A 22,494-nucleotide genomic window follows, 5' to 3' on the forward strand; every position below is an offset into this window, starting at 1 on the left:
GTAAGCTGAGTCCACATACCACTGCCTCTGTCACCCCTACCCACTTCCATTCCCAAAGTATTGTGTCACTGCCAACCAGACCACACAATCTTCACAACATTGGGCCTACTCCCAGGAAGCTACACAAACCAGAATATCCAAATACATAGAACATTCACTTCAAGCCTACCCTCTTCCAACACTGCACCCAGTGAGCACACTGCAGGACATTTCAATGCACAATCTCCAGCCATACACCGAAAACCGTAGGATGTTCTAACCATTACCGCACCCATGGAAGCAACAATATATGCATTTCAGTGCACTTCTGGTGCTCTATGAAGGGTAAAATGTGCTCCAAAACCATTCCATAAAGGTGAGCACCCTCTGACAGATGCAGTCTAAAGTGCATTGCTGCAGTGGGTGTGGCCTACGGCCTTTGGCCATGCACCCAATAGTGTAGGCCTTGCCCACACACACCGCAACGTAATGCAGCCATGCATGGCAACATGTTCCCAAGTACCACGCTCCACACATGTGCCACAGCAACCGCCACTGCTACCCAACCTCTGCACCTTTATACAGCTATGCATGGACACATGCAACAGTTAGCAAATTCTATAAACATTCCACACCTCCGGCACCCATACCCACTTTCATTCACATAGTATGGTGTTTCTGCCAACCACACCAAAAAATGTCAGCAACAGTGGCCCTTCTCCCAGCACTCTATTCAGTACACAAAAGCAATGCCTCATAGTGCAGTATGGTAGTCAGCACTCTGCGAAATGGACACTACACAATCCTATGAAATATGCAGTTCACCCCTATCCACTCCTCTGCACTATTTGAGTATTGCACCCACTTCACACACTGCAGTATCCATGCATATTGAAGATGCACTTCAACGCTACCCGCTTCTATACTGACAGTATTCCAACACTGCACTCAGTGCACACACTGAAGAACTGAGCACTCCATTAGCTGCACTAATGGAGTAAACACTGTAGGATGTTCTAACAAACACCACACCCATTTATGCAGGTATTTATTTATTTATTACATTTGTTATACGCCCGGACCCTGAGGTATCACAGCGTAGTTACAGACAATTTAGTATTACAATCTTTACAGTTTTAAGCAGTAGGAATTAAAACAACGCATACAGTACATAGTAATATCAGGTACATAAAGCATAGATAGGTCATCAGGCTAGGCTATCTGGGTCTGTTAGAAATGGTTGAATAGCCATGTTTTCAGTGACTTTTTGAATTGCTGGTAGGATTCTTCATTCTTAATGTTTGTCGGGATAGCATTCCAGTGTCTACGGGCTAGAACTTTGAAGCTGCTGCCCTCAGCTCTCGTGCCTATGAATCATGGGATTTCAAGGAGTGAATTATTGCTGGATCTAAGGGGTCTGCTGTAAGATTTTATCATGACTGCGTTGTTGAGGTATTTAGGGACTTTGTTGGCAATGCATTTATGTGTAATGCATAAGGTTTTGAATATGATTCTCGCCTTAATGGGTAGCCAGTGGTTATCTCTCCTGATGTTAGAGATGTGCTCAGTCCTTTTTATTCCTAGTGCTGCTCGAAGGGCTTTGTTCTGCATGAGTTAGAGTTTCGTCAAGTTGGTGTTGGACATGCCAAGGAGGAGTACATTGCAGTAGTCTAGCTTTGAGAGTATAAGTGCTCTCGCTAGGGTAATGCAGTTTTATGGCCTGAGGAATTTGCGACTTAGGCAAATGAGCTTGGCGGTGTAGGAGGTGACTGAGGAGAGAGCGTGTACTTGTTTTGTCATAGTTAGGTTGGCGTCTAAGTAGACGCAGAGGGTTTTGATTTGTTTGAGTACTGGGATCATGGTACCATCAATGATAAATGATGCAGGCTGTAGGGAGTTAATTCTGGATGCAGACCCAACCATGAACAGCTCTGTTTTTTTTTATCATTGAGGCAGAGGCTGTTATGGGCCATCCAGTTTGGAATTAGTGCACATATTTTATTGATATGGAGTGTGTCCTGCTCGTGGTTGCCTGATAGGGGAATAAGGATCTGGGTGGCATCTGCAAAGTTGGTGTAGATGACACCCATTGCACCCAGGGCTACAAATAGCAACTTGGTATAGGCATTGTAAATGGTGGGAGATAGGCAGGATCCTTTAGGAACGCCTACAGGGACTGGTATGGGGTCGGCTGATTCTTTGCCAATAGAAACTCTTGATGTCCTGTCTGCTAAGACGCATTTAACTCATTTGGTGGCATCCTTAGAGAAGTTAAAGTTGTTGGACAGAGTGGCGCAGAGTTTGTCGTGGTCGACTAAATCAAATGCGGCAGAGAGATCTAACAGCATTAGAAGACAGAGATTGCCTGCTTCCCTGGTGGCATCCATTTGTATTTTCAAATCGAGGTGTGCCGTTTCAGTGCTGTGTTTTGGGTGAAATCCTGATTGTTGGGCACCCAGCAGTTGGTATTGTTCTAGGTGGTTTTGGATTTGGGTGTATGCTATTTTATCTATTATTTTCAATAGGAATGGGAGCTTTGTTATTGGTCGGTAGCTTGTGGGGATGGACGGGTCTAGTGTAGGTTTTTTCAAGAGAGGGGTCACCCAAGCTTTTTTGATGCTGGCGGGGACTGGGTTGGAGTTGAAGGAGGCATTGACGAATTTGGTGATGATGGAGTTGACGTTGGGCGCAGAGTTTTACTAAATGGGGGGGAATTGGTCTTCTTTACAGTTAGATGGCTGCATCAATGTATGCAATGCTGACAAACCTCACAAAGAGAAGGCAACAATGTCAAACCTAATTACAACCACGACACATAGTTGTCTGTGCAAAGCCTCTATCCATGCATCGAATGATCTACGGCCTTACCACATGCAACACACCGGAGTACACGCTATCTTACAATGTGCATGTCATATGCGATGCACTCCCCTTCTGCGATTGAGCTCCCACCAGTCACCACAGAAAGAAGTCTCCACACCAGCTGTCCTGCCGTACCGAAAGCTGCCTGCATTTCTAAACCAAGCCCCTGCCGCAAATTTGATTAAAATCCATCCAGCCGTTCAGCCTGTAGCTGTGTGCAAAGTTTTTCCCCATTAAGTCCATGGAAAGAAAAATTTGGACTCCCCTATAAATTTGCCCCCCACCCCTCCACGAAACCTACCAAACAATTCAGCAGGCCCCATATACTTCTTTGGCAAAGTTTGGTGAAGATTCGTCTATGGGGAGCAAAGTTATAAGCCGCCCAAAAAGTGGTCTTCCTATGGGTTTAGCAACTTAACCATAACTATGCGACCGCTACCGCGGGCCGTGTAATATTTATCTATATATATATATATCACTGACAAAAAATGTTGTTAAAGGAACGTTATGGTTAAGTTGCACTAGCAAACACCTATGCAATTCAATGGACAAATGTTACAGGGACGTTATGATTACGGGTAAAACCAAAACCCCCCTGAAATTCGACAGTTATATTAAACTAAGCAGCCATAACTTGTGCCACCAGTGTGCACTGCACAGACTAACACCGATGACATCAAAGATGCCATCACAAATCTCATTCATGACATCACTGATGACATCATATGTGCATTTAGTTTCAATAGGAAGCCTCCACAAGGGATTGTTATTGTAATGGTGGGAGAAAACTATCATAGATTATTGGAAGAACTATCATGAGAGAAATAGGTCATGGAGGAATGCATTGCTATACACACCATTGTATTACACACTTCTTCACTGTACATGAAGGAACTCATGTGCAAACGTAGCCATTGTCTGCACCATGTCTCATGGAAGTGTGACCTTCAGAATATTTCCATGTTACACAGTGAAATCATGAATGCATTAGTTTTAGAATGTCGGTTACTGTGAAACATGTAAGAAGTAGCTACCACTGCCTTTACAACTAAGTCATTGCACTACTGCACAGAAACCATAAAGACACCACAATGCAAACAAACATGACCATATACAAGGGAATTAAAGTAAGCTAAAAAAGGAGCAGTATTACCAGAAACTGTTCATAACACAACTGATTATCTTCATGCATAGAGACCAGTGCTGTGTTTTATGCTTTCCTCTTCCCCTCTATGTATACGTATCATATGATATGAGTGAACCATAAGGAAAGTAGTGTAAGAACATATGAGAAGGGTGCCGTACACAAATATAGAACCTTTTGAATTGTTTGTTCCTGACTGTTAGTGAAGAAAAGCACCTGCCCTACTTATGGTAGTGAAAAAAACAGAGGGAGCAACACATGTGATGTCATCAGTGATGTCATGAATGAGATTTGTGATAACATCTTTGATGTCGTGGGTGTTAGTCTTAGCAGTGCACACTGCTGGCACGAATTATGGTTGCTTAGCTTAACATAACTGTGGAATTTCATTTTATTTTCTCGGTTTTACCTGTAACCATAACGTCCCTGTAACACTGTTTGTCCATTGAATTGCACAGGTTTTTGCTAGTGCAACTTAACCATAACGTTCCTTTAACAACTTTTTTTGCCAGTGAATTTCATCGGTTTTTAGCAGGGTATGCTTAATTTGTAAAGAAGAACTCTCCAACGTAGTGAAACTGCTGGCAGCATGGTAACACAGACAGCAGTCACAAACTATGAGTCTGGTTGCACACATTGGGTGGCATGCAACCTGCTCAGGAAGGCACCTGCTCCCTTACATAGTGGTGGCAATCACCAACGCAAAAAATATGTGAAAGCAGCAGCATGGCAAAAAAAGACAAGACAAAATGGAGTAGGTGTAGAAAATGTGTACATACAAAGAAAACAGGAGAAAGACATTGGGAGGACACCATAAAGGAATGCATCAACAGCAGAATTAACGTCTCCCTTCACCAATCTTACCGCACTGCTAGGGTACATGGAAACAAAGAAGTAAGGGACAGAGTAACAACTGGAAAGAGCTTACAGCAAAACGTCTGTACAATGTGGTAAAGAAGCAGAACAGTCTCTAATGATTGCACAGGTGTTGCATTATGCAATAGTACATATGTGTAACGTGTGTATTCGAAACGCAGCAATGCCAATCACCTTTGCGTTGCAGGAAAGAAATGTCCCTCATAACAGAATGGCTTTGTACAGTAAACTCATTGGTACGCACTGTAGTGTGAAGCGTACATTATGTACTATATATTCCTGCATGTACGGCAAGCACATTCTGTTTTCTGTAAGAAAACATATTGGAAAGGAAAGAAAAGGAAAGCAAGGCAGTAGAAGCCGCAATCCTTGCAGAACAGCATTTGCGCATAGCAAAGGAAAGAAACTGTGCAAATAGCAAAAAGAAGAGGCTGGAAGGCAAAGTAAAAAAAAAAAATGGGGAACAATTGTGCTCCCTTACAAGTTGCGTAACTGAAAAGTGAAGAGGTCAAATCAACTAGCCCTTTCACAATCCGCTCAATTAGAATCCAACAGGTATGACACTTACTCTATCGCAAAACACTTAAAACAGAAAGCATGGCTTCACCAATTTTTTTGCATATCATATTTTATTCATGAAGCAATATAAAAATAATTAAGAACAATAGTCTGCCTTCATAAGTTTAGCACTGTAATTTAGTGCAATATGTGAGGTTAGTACATGACACATCTGTCGTTCATATATAGATAGTAGCTAGTTCATTGAAAAAAACAAGATTATAATATAAAGGCTTAAGATAAGTTGCGTACAAACAAATGTTTTGGACAAAATTAAATGGTTGTGGCACACCTGCATGTATACTCCTTCCCCATGTCGCAGGCTGCCATCTCCTCAAGAATCGTGTCATGGGAGACGTGACAGTGACACAGCAATCTCTTCTTTCCCTAACAACCAAGTTGTAGAAATCCGCATTTCCCCACAGTAAGTATGGAATTGTGCTACCCCTTCCCTTCCCTAATGGGTTGTAGGAATGTGCAAAAGTGAACATTAATAATGATAGTGTTGCTAAATGTTTGGGTGATATACTTTTTTTCCTGAAATTGAGCTCAGACTCAGCAGCACACAGTCGTCCTTGCAATGCTTGCAATTAAGCAAAACATAAGTGTCCTACGGAATACCCACAATCACAATAGACGCATCCGTACAATGGCAGCAGTTTCCACATGGCTGCATGTTGTCCACCACCTAGCAATGCAAGTGGGAACGGACGTTTGTGCGTACTACAAGTGCAGGCATGTGTATATGTGCCTCCGTGTCCTGGTAACATCAGCACTCTGCAGCATATGCGAAGGATTTTTATTGTGGTCGGGGCGTGCACTCACATCCTACAGATAGGTATGCAAATAAGGATCTAAGCTGGTGCACCCTATAAATAGCCAGCATCTTCCCAAAATGGTTGGTGCACGTGTTGCGCACTATTAGTGTGTAGAAAATTGGCAACAGTGTGCATAGTACACCCAGCACATGCACACAATTCAGTGCGCCCAAAACACGTCCAGCATACAGTCGTCCAAAATCCTGCATGCCAACATACTATGCCCAAAAATGTGTAGGTATGTTAACGTTTCAACAATCGTACCTACCCAGGCATGCGACATGCCTGGGTAGGCTGGGGAAAAAGAGTGTCTCTTGAAACCATTTCTAGAAGAAATTGGGTGTATTTCACTTTTCGCAATTGAGGAACGGCTAAAAGTGGTGTCGTACAGTGCGTCTGCAACTACCACCAACCATTTCATCCTGGCTGAATACGCACAGTAGTGGAGAAAATTAGGAACGTCCCTTTGTGTCACCCACACCCGCAAGAGCGACAGTCCCCATTGTCCCAATGTCATAGAAAGCTTGCAGAAAAAGGGAATATACGCACGTGCGTTTACCCAAGGAAGGCAACAGGCTTGGCCGGATGAAGCTGAAACATTACGTCTTCCCTTTGCAGCGTCTTCTTTGCATTGCAGTGACATTGCATACTCTTAAAAAGTTGCACACGCTTCCACCAATAGCATTCAAGAACTCTCCATGTCACAGTATTAGTTGTTTACAACAGCCCTCTGCGTACATACCGCAATCACAAACATAATTTCGGAATCCCTCTGCCTGTACAGTTCCATTTCCATAGCCGCCATCCGCAAAGTGGCCGGAGGTGCCTTTCGAGCTGCGCAACAACACCATTGCCAACTTAACCAGGCGACAACACCAACGGTGTGCGTGGGCAATCAATTCGGGGACAGGAGCCGGACTCTGAGACAGCAGCAAAGCATAGGGATGAGCAATGTACGTAGTATTTTTTGGAAAGGCAGGCTTACAAACACATCGCTATGTGCCATTGCACATGCATGCATGTTTCCGAAATATGTACAGCTGCTTTGCACGTGAAAAATCTCCACAACAATCCACCCAAAAGGCACACCGTAGAAGTGCTGTGTTATGTGTTTGTGCCTTTTGTGAGCAGCAGAGTGTGGCACATATGTTTGCCCTGCAAGTAATGGTGCAGCACATCTGCTCACCTTCAGTGTGTCTGCAACTAGTACCAGCCATGTGACTGTGTCTAAGTATGCACAGCAGTTGCGAAAATGATGCACGGGCCTTGGTGGCACCCAAACCCGCAGCAGCGATAGTCACCATTGTCACAATGTCATTGGTAAATTCCAGAAAAAGGGAGTATATGCATGTGCGTGTACCCAAGTACGGTGACGGCCTTGTCCAAATGAAGCACAAACATTTCTTCTTGCATTTCCAGTTTCTTCTTTGCAGCACGCTGTCATTGCGTACTGTTAAAAAGTTCCACACGCTTGCACCAATGACATTGAAGAGGTCTGCATGTAACAGTATCACTTTTGTACAATAGTCCTCTGGGCACACAGCTCGCCTAGATATGTTATTGTGCAATCCCTATGGCTCCATAGTCCCATTTCCATTGCGCCATCCTGAAAATGTCTGGATGTGGCTTTCGTGCTGCGTGCAAGCGTGGGACCATAACATGCAAACAGGGTAGGGGAAGATTGTTATAAGGGGTGTCTCTTAAAATAGCTTTGTTAGTATTTGTATTTTAAAGGCTTCTAGAGGAAGACCTTCTTTTTCTTTTTTTTTCTGTTTTCTTGTGCGAATATTGTTAAAGTAAACTCTTCATCGCATCTTGTAGATGGGCAAACAAAACAGCAATACCAATTGGCGACAAAGAAATGCCATCTAGTTGGAAAAAGTCTGCATTTCCACCACTAATGAGGTTATTGTTGCAGAAGAACATCCCAGCAGCGGACAAAAAAGTATTCATGCTTCTGTTGATGAGACACATTCCTACATCTGGCTCGGAACAACATCCATGATCAGTGGCCCACACTCTTTGTGGTGTTATCGATGAGAACAGCACCTTGGCGGTGGGAAAAAGCCTCTTCACTAGCTTTAGCAACCTCTTTAGTCGATGGAACAAGCCTAAACAAGACATGTAACCCATGTGCATGCCGCCATAGTGGATGACGATCATGTCACCTCTAGCGAAACTTGGCAGGTCTTTGCAAAGTGCGTCCATGTCAGCGAAACTGCACTCGTACACACCGTTCCACAATGCGACTACTCCTTGAACCCGAAATTCCCATGAAAGTTTCTTTCCAGGGCATTCTCATGCAGATGTAGTAGAACGGTATCACCTATAGGCAACACAATAGGTTTCGCCATGTCAACCAGCCTCACTATGCAGAGAATAATGTACAGCAGTGTGAACGCCCCTTCCAGTGAACCACACCCACAGAACCTGATTGGATAATTCCGAAACTCCCATGTTCATGGGGCAACAAAGTAAAAAGTACAGATTCTCACATGTGTGGTTCCCAAAGTAGCGCCTGGGCTGCACCCCAGGAAACCAGTACCAGTCCTTCTTCCCTTTCCACTGCCTTTTGTCCAGCACCACCTCATTGGGTACGGGTAAATGGGCACACACGATTCCACCAATGCCGTCGAAGACATTACCATCTAACAATGGCTGTACTGCACAACACTTCATAGGTACTGTTAGAAAATTAGCCTGCTGCTGTACTGTGACTTGCCAGCACGTCCACTACAAATTTCGGTAATATATTGCAAAATTCACATTCATCCACCTGCACACCCACTACCACAAATTGAAGGTACCAAAAATGTTTCTGTACTATGCTTATCACTGTATTATTAGTACCTCTGCGCTTGGTATCTGCCACTGAGCGCCCATTACGGTCTTTAGAGGCATACTGTTTTTTCCCATCCCCTACGATGAAGTAGTGCGTTATTAATATGTGCTTGCAACATTCTCATTGACCCATTTCATACTTTCACAACCTCCCTTGTACACACACCTGACAATACTGCCTCTCTTGCCCCTGCCCAAAACTCTAGATTCCCTATAGCTCGCCCCGCTCCCTCTGTCCCATCTTATTCCCCCTTCACACTCCGGCACTCACGTGGGCCTCTTGATGACTCGCGTGCACATGCATGCCTCACCCGCAACAGAACGCTCTCCAGGTTGCGTCCTTTTTTGCATTGGCAGCTTCTTTGGCACCTAGGTAATCGACGGAATGCTACTATGCTTCCGCGTCGTGTGACCAGTGCTGTGTGCTTACGTGACCCGGGAATCCACTCACTTGATGCGACAGCACGTCACGGGAAGTAATGCCATAAGCACAAGTATTTAAACACGGCTCTCCGTGTACTCGCTGCTTCACAGCTGTCCTTTGCAACCTGTTTGGCATTACGCGTCCGTTTGGATTTCTTGACTCTTTTGGATTTTTGACCTCGGTTTCCTTACTTGGACTTCGCTTGGATTACCTTACTGGCTTTGTTACCTTAGATTTGCCTGTGGTTTGAATACGGACTGCTCTATGGACTGCAACACAGATTTATCTTTTGCATCTGGTTTTCTTTGGAACTTCTTGCTTTCAAGCTCCACAGCTACCAAACCACACTCTTGTCATCAGGTGGTTCTCACGCCATTATTTGGGACTACAGTCTACCTGCCCATGTGAGTCCCGGACCCCTACCTCATAGGTTCATTGCCTTTCTCCTGACCCCTCTGGTAAGACCTTTTTCACGTTATCTTGGCATTGTCATTTACTGTCATTTGCTTGGTACTTAATCAGTATTTTCTTTGCAGCAGATTGGGGTCCGAGAGGTTCGCGGTTCCGGAGTTGACCATCTCTACCTGTGGCCTCAACGGTCGCACAGGAGTGACTTTGAGTTCTCTTTGTGTGGCATTTGGGGACAGAGGACTCTTTTGCCTACACGACATTCAAGTCTCAACATACAGTGTAATATCCAGACAGGAATTCCTTGCTTTCCTTCCAACAATGGTACGAAATATTTTCCCAGTAACCCACCTCCTACATAAAGTGTACAAAATTGCCATCAATAGCAGCAGTAATTGTATCGTGTACCCTGGGAAAGCAATTTTCCAAAAGATCATTGTTTGCACAGCTGTACTTCTGGGTACGCTGCACTATTGCAGCAGGCTCTTTTGAAATGTGCCCCCTTGCACTCTCCGCCCTCTGCAACGAATCCAGAAAAGTAGTGTGCGACTTGGGATGGTACCTGTCCTGCAATGAAACGTCCCCAATAGCTCCCAGTGGCTGCAAGCAGTAAAGGGAGAAGACCATGCATTATGCAGAAGGCCTTCTGGTCCCTGGGACTACAATATCTTCAAATCTAACTCCCTAGAGATGTGTGTGCGCGAGCTCTACCCTTATCTGTTTCCAGCTCCCTCAGGGTCACTCACTTCTACAAAAAACCAATTGTTGGTAGATGTTCTGTTTCACCTGGGGCCTCCCTCTGCAACATGCTCCCTGCCTCCTTGACACTTGAGGGGAACCATTGCCGGTTCCGGAACACCTCAAAGTATTTCTCTATGCGTCTGCTGTTTCTGCTCATTTCCCCAGCTAACTGCATGTTGTACACTTAATCTGCACTACTTACCTGACGACTCTGTGATGTCAAACCCATGTCACCTCCCCCTGCAAGGCGAACCCCTACACTGGCTTTCTAGCAAACCCCACACTTGATACTGTTTCCTGTATGCCTAACAGTGTATCCAACACTGCATGTGTGCACTTATACATAACCTTGGCACAATTGGTATATATTTGTACTTGTTGTAATTTCTTCTTCTTCCCATGTACTGTACCTTCCCCTCCCTCCACCCATGCACTTGGGGGATCTCAGTCGCTCTGTGGAATCAGAAAATACAATATTAAGGCTTTTACACCATGGAAAGAGAAATACACCAACACGGGCTTGTAAAGATTCCCAGAATCTTTATTGCAATACTGAACAGTTTATAAAACAAAGTACATAAATAGCTATTTGGCCGTCAGTACATCACAGAGACCACCAGCAGGTTCAATGTGAGCAGGGAACAGGAATTGCTAGCTGGACATCAGTGTATTTATACAGTTTCTTCATAACGATGTCCAGCCTCCTACAAGTTAATCATGTACTGGGCTACGGTTCGCGCCAGGTTCATTCCTAATTTACATATCTCGTGCATGCAGTTTACTTTTTAATACATTTACTAACAAGCACTATTATTCTCTGGGTTTAACTTTACACTCTTTACACATTTGCTTTAATGCAGGTCAAACATGCCATGTTTAAATAGCGTTATTGTTCTTGTATACTTGTAGGTCAACATCGCCGATTCAAGTAATCCCCTGATCCCGAGGTCAACAAAGGCCAAGGTCTACATGACCCTAACATGTAGCCTGCAGGCAGGTTGGACATTAACTCTCCTACAGAGGTTGAAGAGGTTAAAGTAAGAACAAGAGAACACAGGTCGGCCATTTTAGGCCACAGGGTGACTTTGCACAATAAACTAAAATGGCGGCTTTAACCTAAAATGGATGCTTGATTCACTTAAGGTCACGACCTTGCAATACGGATTTCCTCGCAAAGCGACTGGGCATAGGCCAACATATACAATGAGGACAAAACAATATTATATCAGTTTTAACAAACCCTCCTTTTGGCCTATGCCAAGCGCTAAACTACCTTCAATCACTTTGCGACTAACTCCACATTTCAACGTCTTTACAACCCGAATCATTATCAGACCTATCTATTGCCATTAGATTAGAAACTAGAGTTTCTTGCAACACGTACTCCTTGGAAACCTTATCTGGGGCGTATATTTTATGCCCTAATACACTTGTTGCTTGCGCGCAACACCCCCCTAATACCGAACATATACCAGGGAGACACTGTATACAACAACAAAGGAACAGAAAACTACCCAAGATAATCAGCAGGGCCGAAAACAACTTCCATCCCCACGACCGTAGGAGGTCCCAAAACCATGCACTAAGTTCCCAATTTCCCTCAGGAACATGCACTTCCGAATTAAGAACATGTAGATTTTGGATTGCCCTAAAGATCGTTGGAGAGGAGTCTGGTACGTAAATGCAGCAAGCGGACCCCACTAATTTACATACTCCTCCAAGCTCAGCCAGAATGACATCTAATGCCATCCGGTTCGGAAGAGCTACTAATCTTGTCGCTTTCTGTTCTAACGTCATATTATAGAGTATGTCAGTGGTCCGGTTGATGGTTCTCTCCAGTACTCTCGCTAGTCCCCTGATATCTTCTGAATTCATAATTTGCCCAAAAAATGGCACAAAGGATTTCATGATGTCTCTTAGAGTTTGCGCTGGAGTATGCCCCTTCCATCACGTCATGGACGAGTCTTCGAAATGTCTGCAGTACTGGCAATAAATACCCCAGGCATTAGAATCCCTAAATAGCAAGTTCCTTGCCAATCCCTGGGCAACCATGGAAATGCCACATTACCGCAAACGAAATAGACAGGTTCACCTACATACAGAGGTTTGTTCTCACTAGTCAAATTCGCAACGTTGGCGCATTTTTTAAAATTAGCCATTGACCGTGTTCCATTCCTCTGTATGCAGAAGGAAACTGAATCAGGGCTATGGTTAACAGAATAAGATGGAGGCGTGGCATCCTTATTGCCAATAGGAGCCATTTTGAAAAAGATAAAAGACTGAAAAGGAGACAATCTATCAGAGGGCCTAACAGAAGCAACGTTTGGCTTACTCCTGTTTGCAAAAAGCGAGCATCTCAGGGGCATCAAAACACGTTTTTCAAAACTATTCAAATTTGTACCATCAAAGTTCCCTGAGATGCTGTCATTCCATCGGCCAAAGAATAGTGCCCTGAGAGAAGCATAACAAGCAGTTGTCAAAGGTAAAGGAGGAATGTACCAACCTAGCCCCTTATCCCCACGTTGCGGTAAATGTGAGCAGATCCAGCAGTTGGTCCTATTAAAAATTGCATGAGTGGCATTCATTATTAACAAAAGAGTATTATTCTGATAGTTCCGTCTATGCGAAGAATATCTAGGCGACAAGGTATGCAATTGCACGGAAGGAGTGGGGAAAACAGATACATTTTCAACAGGTAAAAAGTCCTTTAGCGGATATGCTTCCTCCAGGTACCATAACCCAAAACCAATAGTTACTAAAAACCCAGTTATTATTACAAAAAGGCAACAATACATTTTCAGGGTCCCCTTACACGCTTGATCATTGTCTCTGCTAGTCACATATTTATCTAAAAGTTTGGTACGAGCGGTAGCGGGTGCGGGCATCGTAGTCCTCAATCGAAAAACACCAATTGTTCGTTTGCTGGCAACTCCAGTCACGCATCTTCTTAATGTCTTTCCCAACACTTAGCCAACAGAATCCTTTCGTACAGTCGGGCCAAAAGGCAAGTCCTCAAATGATTTCCTCAATCGCACAGTCAGACCGTGCCGTACATCTATCTTCTAGGACGTAAATTATATTTCACAATTTCCGGTGCCGAAGGATCGGAAAACAGTATGTCGTCACTTCCCACTGGAGGTGGCGAGTGAACGGAAATAGGATCAGAAAATGGTTGATCCGGAAGTACCACTGTTGGAGAGTGCGGAGACAAGATGGCCGTTTTGTCTGGCCTTACGAACTCTGGAACGATCTCCGATACTCTCTTGTCGGTTGTTGCTGTTTCGGGCATGTTGGTTACAGCATTGGAAAGGGATTCTGTGTCTTCTGTATCGTATGGCACGGGCTGCGGGATCCGTTTGGTGTGTGTTGCATGTATTCAGTTCTTCCGCCCTGCTACCCGCACCGCAGTCTGGGTGACTAGCAGGACCTGGTAGGGACCCCTCCACCGAGGTGCAAGGCAAGACAACCTTTCGAAAACTTTCATGAGGATCCAGTCCCCTGGTCGTAGACTGTGACCGGGACCCTCGTACCATACAGGTAATGCCTCTCGCACCTGGTGATAAATTGAAAATAGATCTTTAGTCAACTGGTTACAGTAATCTGAAAGAAGCACATTCTCTATATCCCGCAATTAGCGACTCTTTGGTAATCCCCAAATATTAGCAGGCCTCCCCATTACCACCTCAAAGGGAGAGAGCCCAGTCTTAGTTTGAGGGGTTGTTCTCATCGACAGCAACACAATCGGTAAGGCACCCGGCCATTTTAACTTGGTGCCAGCACACGTCTTAGCGAGCTTGTTCTTTATAATGCTGTTATGTCTTTCCACTAATCTGGCACTTTGGGCATGTCTGGCCGAATGGAACCGTTTATCAATCTGTAATCCTTCACATGTTTGTAGGATTACAGCAGCGATACAGTGTGGCCCATTATCCGACCAGATGACTCTCGGCAGCCCGAACCTAGGAAAAAACTCTTTCAACAGAGTTTTTGCCGTGGTTATGGCCGTTGCATATCTAACAGGGAAGGACTCAACCCACTTGCTAAATGCACAAATGACAACCAACACGTATTTAAGATTGTTGCAACGTTCCATCTCAATAAAATCAAAGTGGATGACCTCAAACGGAACAGAAGGTGGAGCGAAACTTCCTCTAGGAGTCGAGGTACCTTTTCCTACATTGTGCTGCAAGCAGACCATGCACCCTTGGACAAAGCGCTCCGCAACTTTGAAAATGTTATCATTGGCCCATACACTGGGTAACATTTTAGTCAATTTACGTGCACAGACATGGGTCGGACCATGAGCCATAATGACCATCATTGTAATATAGGCCTCAGGGAGTAACCATTTTCCTTCAACATTGTACACCCAACACCCATCACCATCCAATCTCCCTGCACCCTCGACCCATTTCTTGGTCTCTTCTACAGTAGCATCTGCTTGAATGTCTTTTACAGAATCGATACTTTCACCAAAAGTGAAAACATTTATAGTTTCCCTTACAGCATACATTTCTGAACTAAAATCAGTGGCAGTTTGTTTAGCTATCTGATCAGCGAAAGCATTCCCTTTTCCTATATCATCTGTAACCTTTTGATGTGCTGTACATTTTACAATGGCTAACTGAACAGGGATTGCGAGTGCTGAAAGTAATTGCACTATTAAAGTGACGTGCTGTATTTTTGTGCCATGTGAGGTCAAGAAACCTTGTTCTTTCCAAAGTCTACCGAAGTTGTGAACTACCCCAAAGGCATACTGACTGTCGGTAAATATATTTACTGTAAGCCCTTCAGAAAGTTCACAAGCTCGAGTTAATGCTATAATTTCTGCGGCCTGCGCAGAGTTATGCATAATTCTTTTGGTTTCCACAATCGTGCTTAAGGTAGTGACATCACAAGCAGCCGTGGAGGTACCATTTGGAAGTTTGAAACAAGAGCCATCACAAAATAGCTCTTCTTGTGGGCTATTCAAAGGCGTGTCTTTCAAATCAATTCTACCTTTAGTCTCTTGTTCTGCAGTGTAAAGGCAATCATGTGACGTTTCGTCACCATCAACAGTATCTTGCGGGACAGGTAAAAGTTCAGCCGGATTTAACACACAACACCTCTGAATTTGAATGTGGGGAGCAAACAAGATCAATTCGTATCTTGTCAATCGTGCGGAAGTAAGGTGTTGCGTTTGAGTTCTATTCAATAAAATATCTACAGAGTGAGGTACCATTAGGGTTAACGCATGACCCAGGACCATTCCCACGCTCTGTTTTACAGACGCAGCAGCAGCAGCGACAGCTCTCAAACATCTCGGCAAAGCGCATGCAACAGGATGAAGGACGGATGAGAAATAGCCGCACGGCCTATTCTTCCCTCCATGTTCCTGCCTTAACACAGCCAAAGCACATCCATCACGTTCATGCACATACAACACAAAGGCCCTTTCATTATTTGGAGTTCCTAAAACCGGTGCTGAACACAGCGCGGTTTTGAGCAAATCAAATGCTGTCTGGTGTTCCAAAGTCCATGGCAATGGCAAAAAGATGCCCTTTTTTTGTCAAAGTCAGCATTGGTTTAATCGTTAACGAAAAGTTAGGGATCCAAAATCTACAGTAAGAAGCCATACCTATCAGGGCTCTAACTTCCTTCTGCGTATTTGGGACAGACATGCCAGAAATAGTTTTTATTCGTTCAGGTTTCAACCTTCTTCCCTCCTTTGACAGGAGATAGCCTAAATAGGCGACCCCCTGACAACAATATTGGAATTTTTTGAGTGAAGTTTTGTGGCCATGTTTTGCTAGATGACAAAGCAACAACATGGTGCCTTCTTTACAGGCACTCTCAGAATCAGCAGCCAAGAGGAGATCATCTACATACTGTAGTAACGTGCAAGAGGTAGGCAACTCGAGAGTATTGAGTTGCTCTTTTAATGCTCTACTATAAATACTTGGACTCTCAGTGTACCCTTGTGGTGCACGAGTGAATGTGAATGAGCGTCCACCTAGGGTAAACGCGAACAAATACCTACTATCCTTATGTATAGGAATACTGAAACACGCGTTTTTGAGGTCAACAACGCTAAAGTGAGTGGCAGAAGCCGGAATCATAGTTAGTATCGTTGTAACATCAAGTACAATGGGAAATTGAGGGGCCACAATTTTGTTAATAGCACGCAAATCAATTATAAACCGAAAAGGAATCGCATTATCACCTTTTTTGTATACTGGCAAAATCAAACTGTTACACAAACTACCTGTAATTTTCTCAATTACTCCACGATGTACAAAATCAGAAACTATACATTTCAAAGCCTGTTCACCTTCAACTGAGATCTTATATTGTGGATTGCGAGGCAATTTTACTCCATGTTTCAGAATAATTTTAACAGGTTCAATTTGAAGAATGCCCACATCATTATCATCAATTGCCCATAAGCATTCCGGAATGTTACTGAATTCTGGCGGTTAAGGTCGAGCGAAAAACTGAGAGGCGAGTGATTGCTGAGGTGAAATTGTTAACCGAACTCCGTCCGGGGAGCAATGTATTACTGCATTCAATTCCTTCAACAAATTTAACCCCAGCAAATTCTCCCCACAGTTTGTAGTAAGTAGAAATGGACACTGCTCCGTGAAGGGACCCAGTGTTATCGATACCGGCAAAGAGACCGGACAAACTGCAGGTGTACCTGAAAACCCTATGGAAACATTGGACTGCCCTGAAAGGGGAATGTTTGGAACCCGTGAATGGTCAATGGAACACTTTTGTGCTCCCGTATCTACTAAAAATAGATGCTTCCTATTTCCCACCGCCATCTCATCGTAGGGAACTTTCTGATGAACGGGAATAGGCGTTGGTTTCAAATCCAGCTTCGGGCAATCCTAACGAAACAGAATGTCATCAAAAGGAAGCTCTTCAGAGAGGTACGCGGCAGAAGGGTGATCAAAAATGTTTCTATTATCCACATTCGAAACTTGTTTATCCTGTGAAGAAGGTTGCTGTGATTCTGGCGCAAACTGACCTCTGCCAAGGCCCCCCACACCTGGGCGACCTCTGGATCGTCTACCCATGTTCCCAAATGACCTTTGCTGCAAGGTCGGACATTGTGCGCGCCAGTGACCTTCCTGTGGACAATAGGCACACTGGTTAATGGTTACCGGAGCCAGGGGCGTACTTCCCTGTGGAACGTACTGACCTCTAAATTGATTACCCCCTCCAGGGTTTCTAACAATCTGTTGTAATAGTACTTTTGTTTTCAGGTCACCCTTTTTTTTTCAAGTTTTTCCTTTACATTATTCACACGATTTTCATAATACTGAGCCATGCGCAGTACTTCTGATTGAGACTTAGCCTGCCAAGCGCTTTCGGAGGACATAATCTGTAACTGGACGTCAGGCAGCAATCCACGTACAAATTTGTCCACAAACAGCCTTTTCCCTGACTCTGTGTCTAAGTCTTGTCCACTGAAATCTGAAAATACCTGTCCGAACCGATTGAAGAACTCGGTAGCACCCTCAGAATTTCCTTGGACACAGGCCGTAAGCTTGTCCCAAATGATTATTTTTTCAGGAACTATAGTTTTTAATTTTACAATAATCCTATCAGGCAAAGTTAATATCACTTGAGGCGGTCGTTCGCCAGCTGGTCTTTCTCTGTCGAGCCTAACCATGTTATCCCATGTATCTCCTAACCCAGGTACATCATCTACAGTCCTAATCTGTTTCCACAAATCAACTGGCATGAGTACGGGAAATAATAAATCAATATCACTTAAGGTGAATACCGATGATTGTAAGACCAACTCTATTTTTTTATAGAACCCCGTTGCATTCTTTCTTATATCAGGAATAGATTGCTTTATGGTGTTCACTTCCTGTCTCAAGAACGGGACGTGAACAAACTGCGATACATAATGTGCAGGAATGTACACAGCGACTATTCCTCATGCAGCATCGGCCGCAATCTCAACTTTCTGGACAAATGTCGGAGGGACCTTTTGTTACGCTCACCTGGCTCCCACAGAGGCGTCAATCTGAACTGGACAGCTGCGATCTCCACCAATGTGACACGTAGGGCCGAGATGACGGACTGGGCTGGCCCACCTAGCTTCGTTTTCTTGGCCCATAGGAATATTCTTCTGCAAATGGAGAAAGGGAATTAACCACCCATGGAGTTGAGTGTAAATCCCCCCACCCCCGCTGTTCTCCCCACGGATCACCTTTGATGTCCCCTCTTATAGTCTCACCTGATGGTTTGAAAAGATGAGCTCTCCATCCTGCATTGAGCGCAGGGGCACGTTGATAACCAGTTGCTTCACTGGCTCGAAGGAATTGGTGAGTTCCAGAACAATATTGACTCCGAAAAGTATGTAGTTCGTAAGAGTTCAAATGCCTGACTTTCACTCTTGTCCGATTCCTTGCAGATTGCAGCTTGACCCTAGTGAAGAGTTCCTCGTGGCAACCGGTAATATTCTGGTAAGGATTTGTATTTCCAACACAGTTCGATAAATAATGTCAATATGTAACCTGTAGCTTTCTCCCTTATTCAGGCACTGAGAGAAAGTATGAAGTCTCGGGCAATAATACGAACAGCGGTAAAATCAGGTAAGTTTAATGTGGTGAGGAGGGTTCCCCTTGATAGTCCCTTTGTTTCACCTTGCTGTCCAGTGGAAGCTGCACCGACCCTTGAAGAGAAATAGTACCCCCGGTGGTAAAATCAGGTAAGTCTATGGGGGGGTTACTAATATTCATCTGTGTATTCCCTTGGCTCACCTTGCTGTTTTTGTCTACTCCTTAGGTGCCGGAATGCGATGGGAACATGCAGGAGGATGCGGTGGAATGTGAAGATGCTGCGAAGGCCGGTGAGTTCAGCACGGCGCTGCAGCAGGCGAGGCGACGCGCATAAAATAACTTCTTTCTTCTAGCTCGAAGGCGCGATGGATTGGGAATTCAGGTAAGGATCAAAGGTATTGCTCTTGTTCTAACCTTTTCTCCTTCTTTCTCCCTTTTTCTAGGAGCTCCAAACTCGAGGCGGGCGTGGCAGAAGACTGGATGCAGACTTTCAAACACAGTGAGCTTTACGCTGCTGGATGCAGAATAACACGACGCGTGTCTTGCTCCTCGGACGTGGTTGAAATAGCCTCCAAAGTAGTCCCAGGTAAGTATTCCTCCCCAGCCCCGTCCGAGTAAATAAATAGTCCCTAGGTAAAATAGTCCCTTCCAAGCCTCATTTGGCTTGGAGCTCTTGCAGCATGGTCTGCATCAGGTAAGCTTGCAACATGGTCTGCATCAGGTAAGTTCTACTCTATGAGCCTGGCGCCTATGGCGCCAGGACTGACTCTCCATATGAGCCTGGCGCCATAGGCGCCAGGACCGCACCCAAACAGCCCCTACCAGGGGTTTTTGGGCTTGCCCAAAATAACTTGATGCCTGGTTCCGGGGGTGCTGGACCTGGTCTGCGTCCCCGGGGGTAGGCATCATGACAGCACTCCCCCCCAAGGCCCCTCCTAAAGTCGTTCTTCCCCGTGGTTTTGGTTTGTCTGGGAAATTTCGGTGGAATCTTTTCACCAATCGAGGTGCATGCATGTGGTCACTAGGTTCCCAAGACCTTTCCTGTGTTCCGTAACCTTTCCAGTCGATTAAATAAAAAAGTTTTGACTTCACCATCTTGGAGTCCAGGATGTTTTTAACCTCAAATTCCGGTTCCACGTCTATAAGGATGGGGTCTGGTGGCTTGGTTAGTCTTGTCCCTGGTTGCACTGGCTTCAAAAGTGACACATGAAAGACGGGGTGAATTTGCATATTAGCAGGTAAGTCCAACTTGATGGCCACCGGGTTGATAATGGCCTTAATAGAGTAAGGTCCCAAATATTTAGGGTTAAAGGTGCACGTTCCCTTGAGAGGTATGTGTTTTGTGGCCAACCATACTTGATCCCCTATCTGGTACTGTGGAGTATCACTTCTATGCCGATCAGCATCTTTCTTATATTTCTCCTTCGCTTGTTTTAAATGTGCAGTTGCCTCCTTAAAGGCTTGTGTAATCGTAGCGTGTAGATGGTCCACTGCGGGCATTTCTAAGTGTTGGGGTGAGTCAAGGTTTGAGGTTCGAGGATGGTGCCCATATAGGGTATAACATAGTCTTTGTCCAGTTCCAGAATGTACTGAATTATTGTATGCATATTCTGCGATCCAAAGAATGTCCTTCCAATTACTCTCAGTTTGATGTAACATACAACGCAGGTATTGTTCAAGAGTCTGGTTGGTCCTCTCCGTTTGACCATCGGTCTGGGGGTGGTGACTAGTCGATAATTTCACGTCGATTTGCGCCAATTGACAACATTTATTCCAAAAATGTGAAATGAATTGACTGCCCCGGTCAGAGACCAACACGGACGGAAGTCCATGTATGCGAACAATGTTTTCGAGGAATTCTTTGGCCAGGATTGAGGCTGAAGGTAATCCTTTTAAAGGAATAAAGTGGGCCATCTTGGAAAAAAGATCCACAATAACTAGAATGGTGTTAAATCCATTACAAGGAGGTAGATCAGTAATAAAGTCTAACGATAAGGTGTGCCATGGTGTAGGCGTAATGTCTAAAGGTTGTAAGAGTCCAGCTGGTTTTTTCTTTTGACTTTTGTTTTGGACGCAAATACCACAAGACATCACAAATGATATAATATACTTTCGCCAGGTGGGCCACCAGAAGTGTCTTTTAATTTTAGCTTCAGTTTTTGCAATACCTGGGTGCCCCTCCATTAGGGTATAATGATAACGGGAAATGACTAGCTCTTGTAGTTCCTTGTGGCAGAAATAGTCGCCCTTGGTAATAAGGCAGATCATTGGTGACAGAATAGTCCGGGCCTTGCTTTACCTAGTCCTGCAGGGCTGTAGGATCAAAGAGTTGCTGGATCTTTACCTGAATATCATCTAGTGCCTGTAGAGTAGTCATGCCAAGAATCCTTTGTTCGGAAATTATAGGTACTGGTTCTGGGTTCACTTCTGCCTCTCCCATCCCTATTCGGGATAAGGCGTCTGCTTTACCATTCTTACAACCTGGTCGATAGGTTATCACGAAATCGAACTCGGCAAAGAACAATGCCCATCGGAGTTGACGTGACGATTGGGCCTTGGCTGTTTTTAAATACTGTAAGTTCCGGTGATCGGTGATCACAGTAATGGTATACCTTGCACCGAGAAGATAGTGACGCCAAGCCTTCAAGGCGGATTTAATGGCTAATAACTCCTTGTCGGTAACCGCATAGTTTAACTCGGGTGCCGAGAACTTTCTGGACCAAAATGCTATTGGGTGAAGCTGGCCAGTTTCAGGGTCCTTTTGAGACAGGACAGCTCCGATGGCTGGACTGGATGCATCAGTTTCCACTATGTATGGAAGGTCAGGGCGCGGGTGCTTTGATAGAGGTGCAGACGTGATTTTCGCTTTCAGCTCTTGGAAGGCATTTTCAGCTTCTTCAGTCCACATAAAGCGTTTATTTTTTTGCAAGAGTGCTGTGATGGGATGTACGACATGTGAAAAATCTGGGATGAATCTGCAGTACAAATTGGCAAAGCCGAGCATGCTTTGTACTCCTTTAACTGAACTTGGTGATGGGCACTTAAGGATTGCGTCCACCTTTCGTGAGTCCATTCGAACACCCTTTTGGGTTAGGATAAACCCAAGGAATTCAACTTCTGTGGCATGAAAAACACATTTTTATAGTTTTGCATATAGTTTGTGCTGGCGCAATTTCTCAAGGACTGCTCGGACGTGCTTCACATGGTCAGATTCTGAAGAGGAGTATACTAGAATATCATCGATATATACGACAACACAAACGTCAATGAGCTCACGAAGGACAT

This window comes from Ambystoma mexicanum, chromosome 7p (assembly GCF_040938575.1).
Source record: "Ambystoma mexicanum isolate Mex_15411 chromosome 7p, UKY_AmexF1_1, whole genome shotgun sequence".
Taxonomy (NCBI): domain Eukaryota; kingdom Metazoa; phylum Chordata; class Amphibia; order Caudata; family Ambystomatidae; genus Ambystoma; species Ambystoma mexicanum.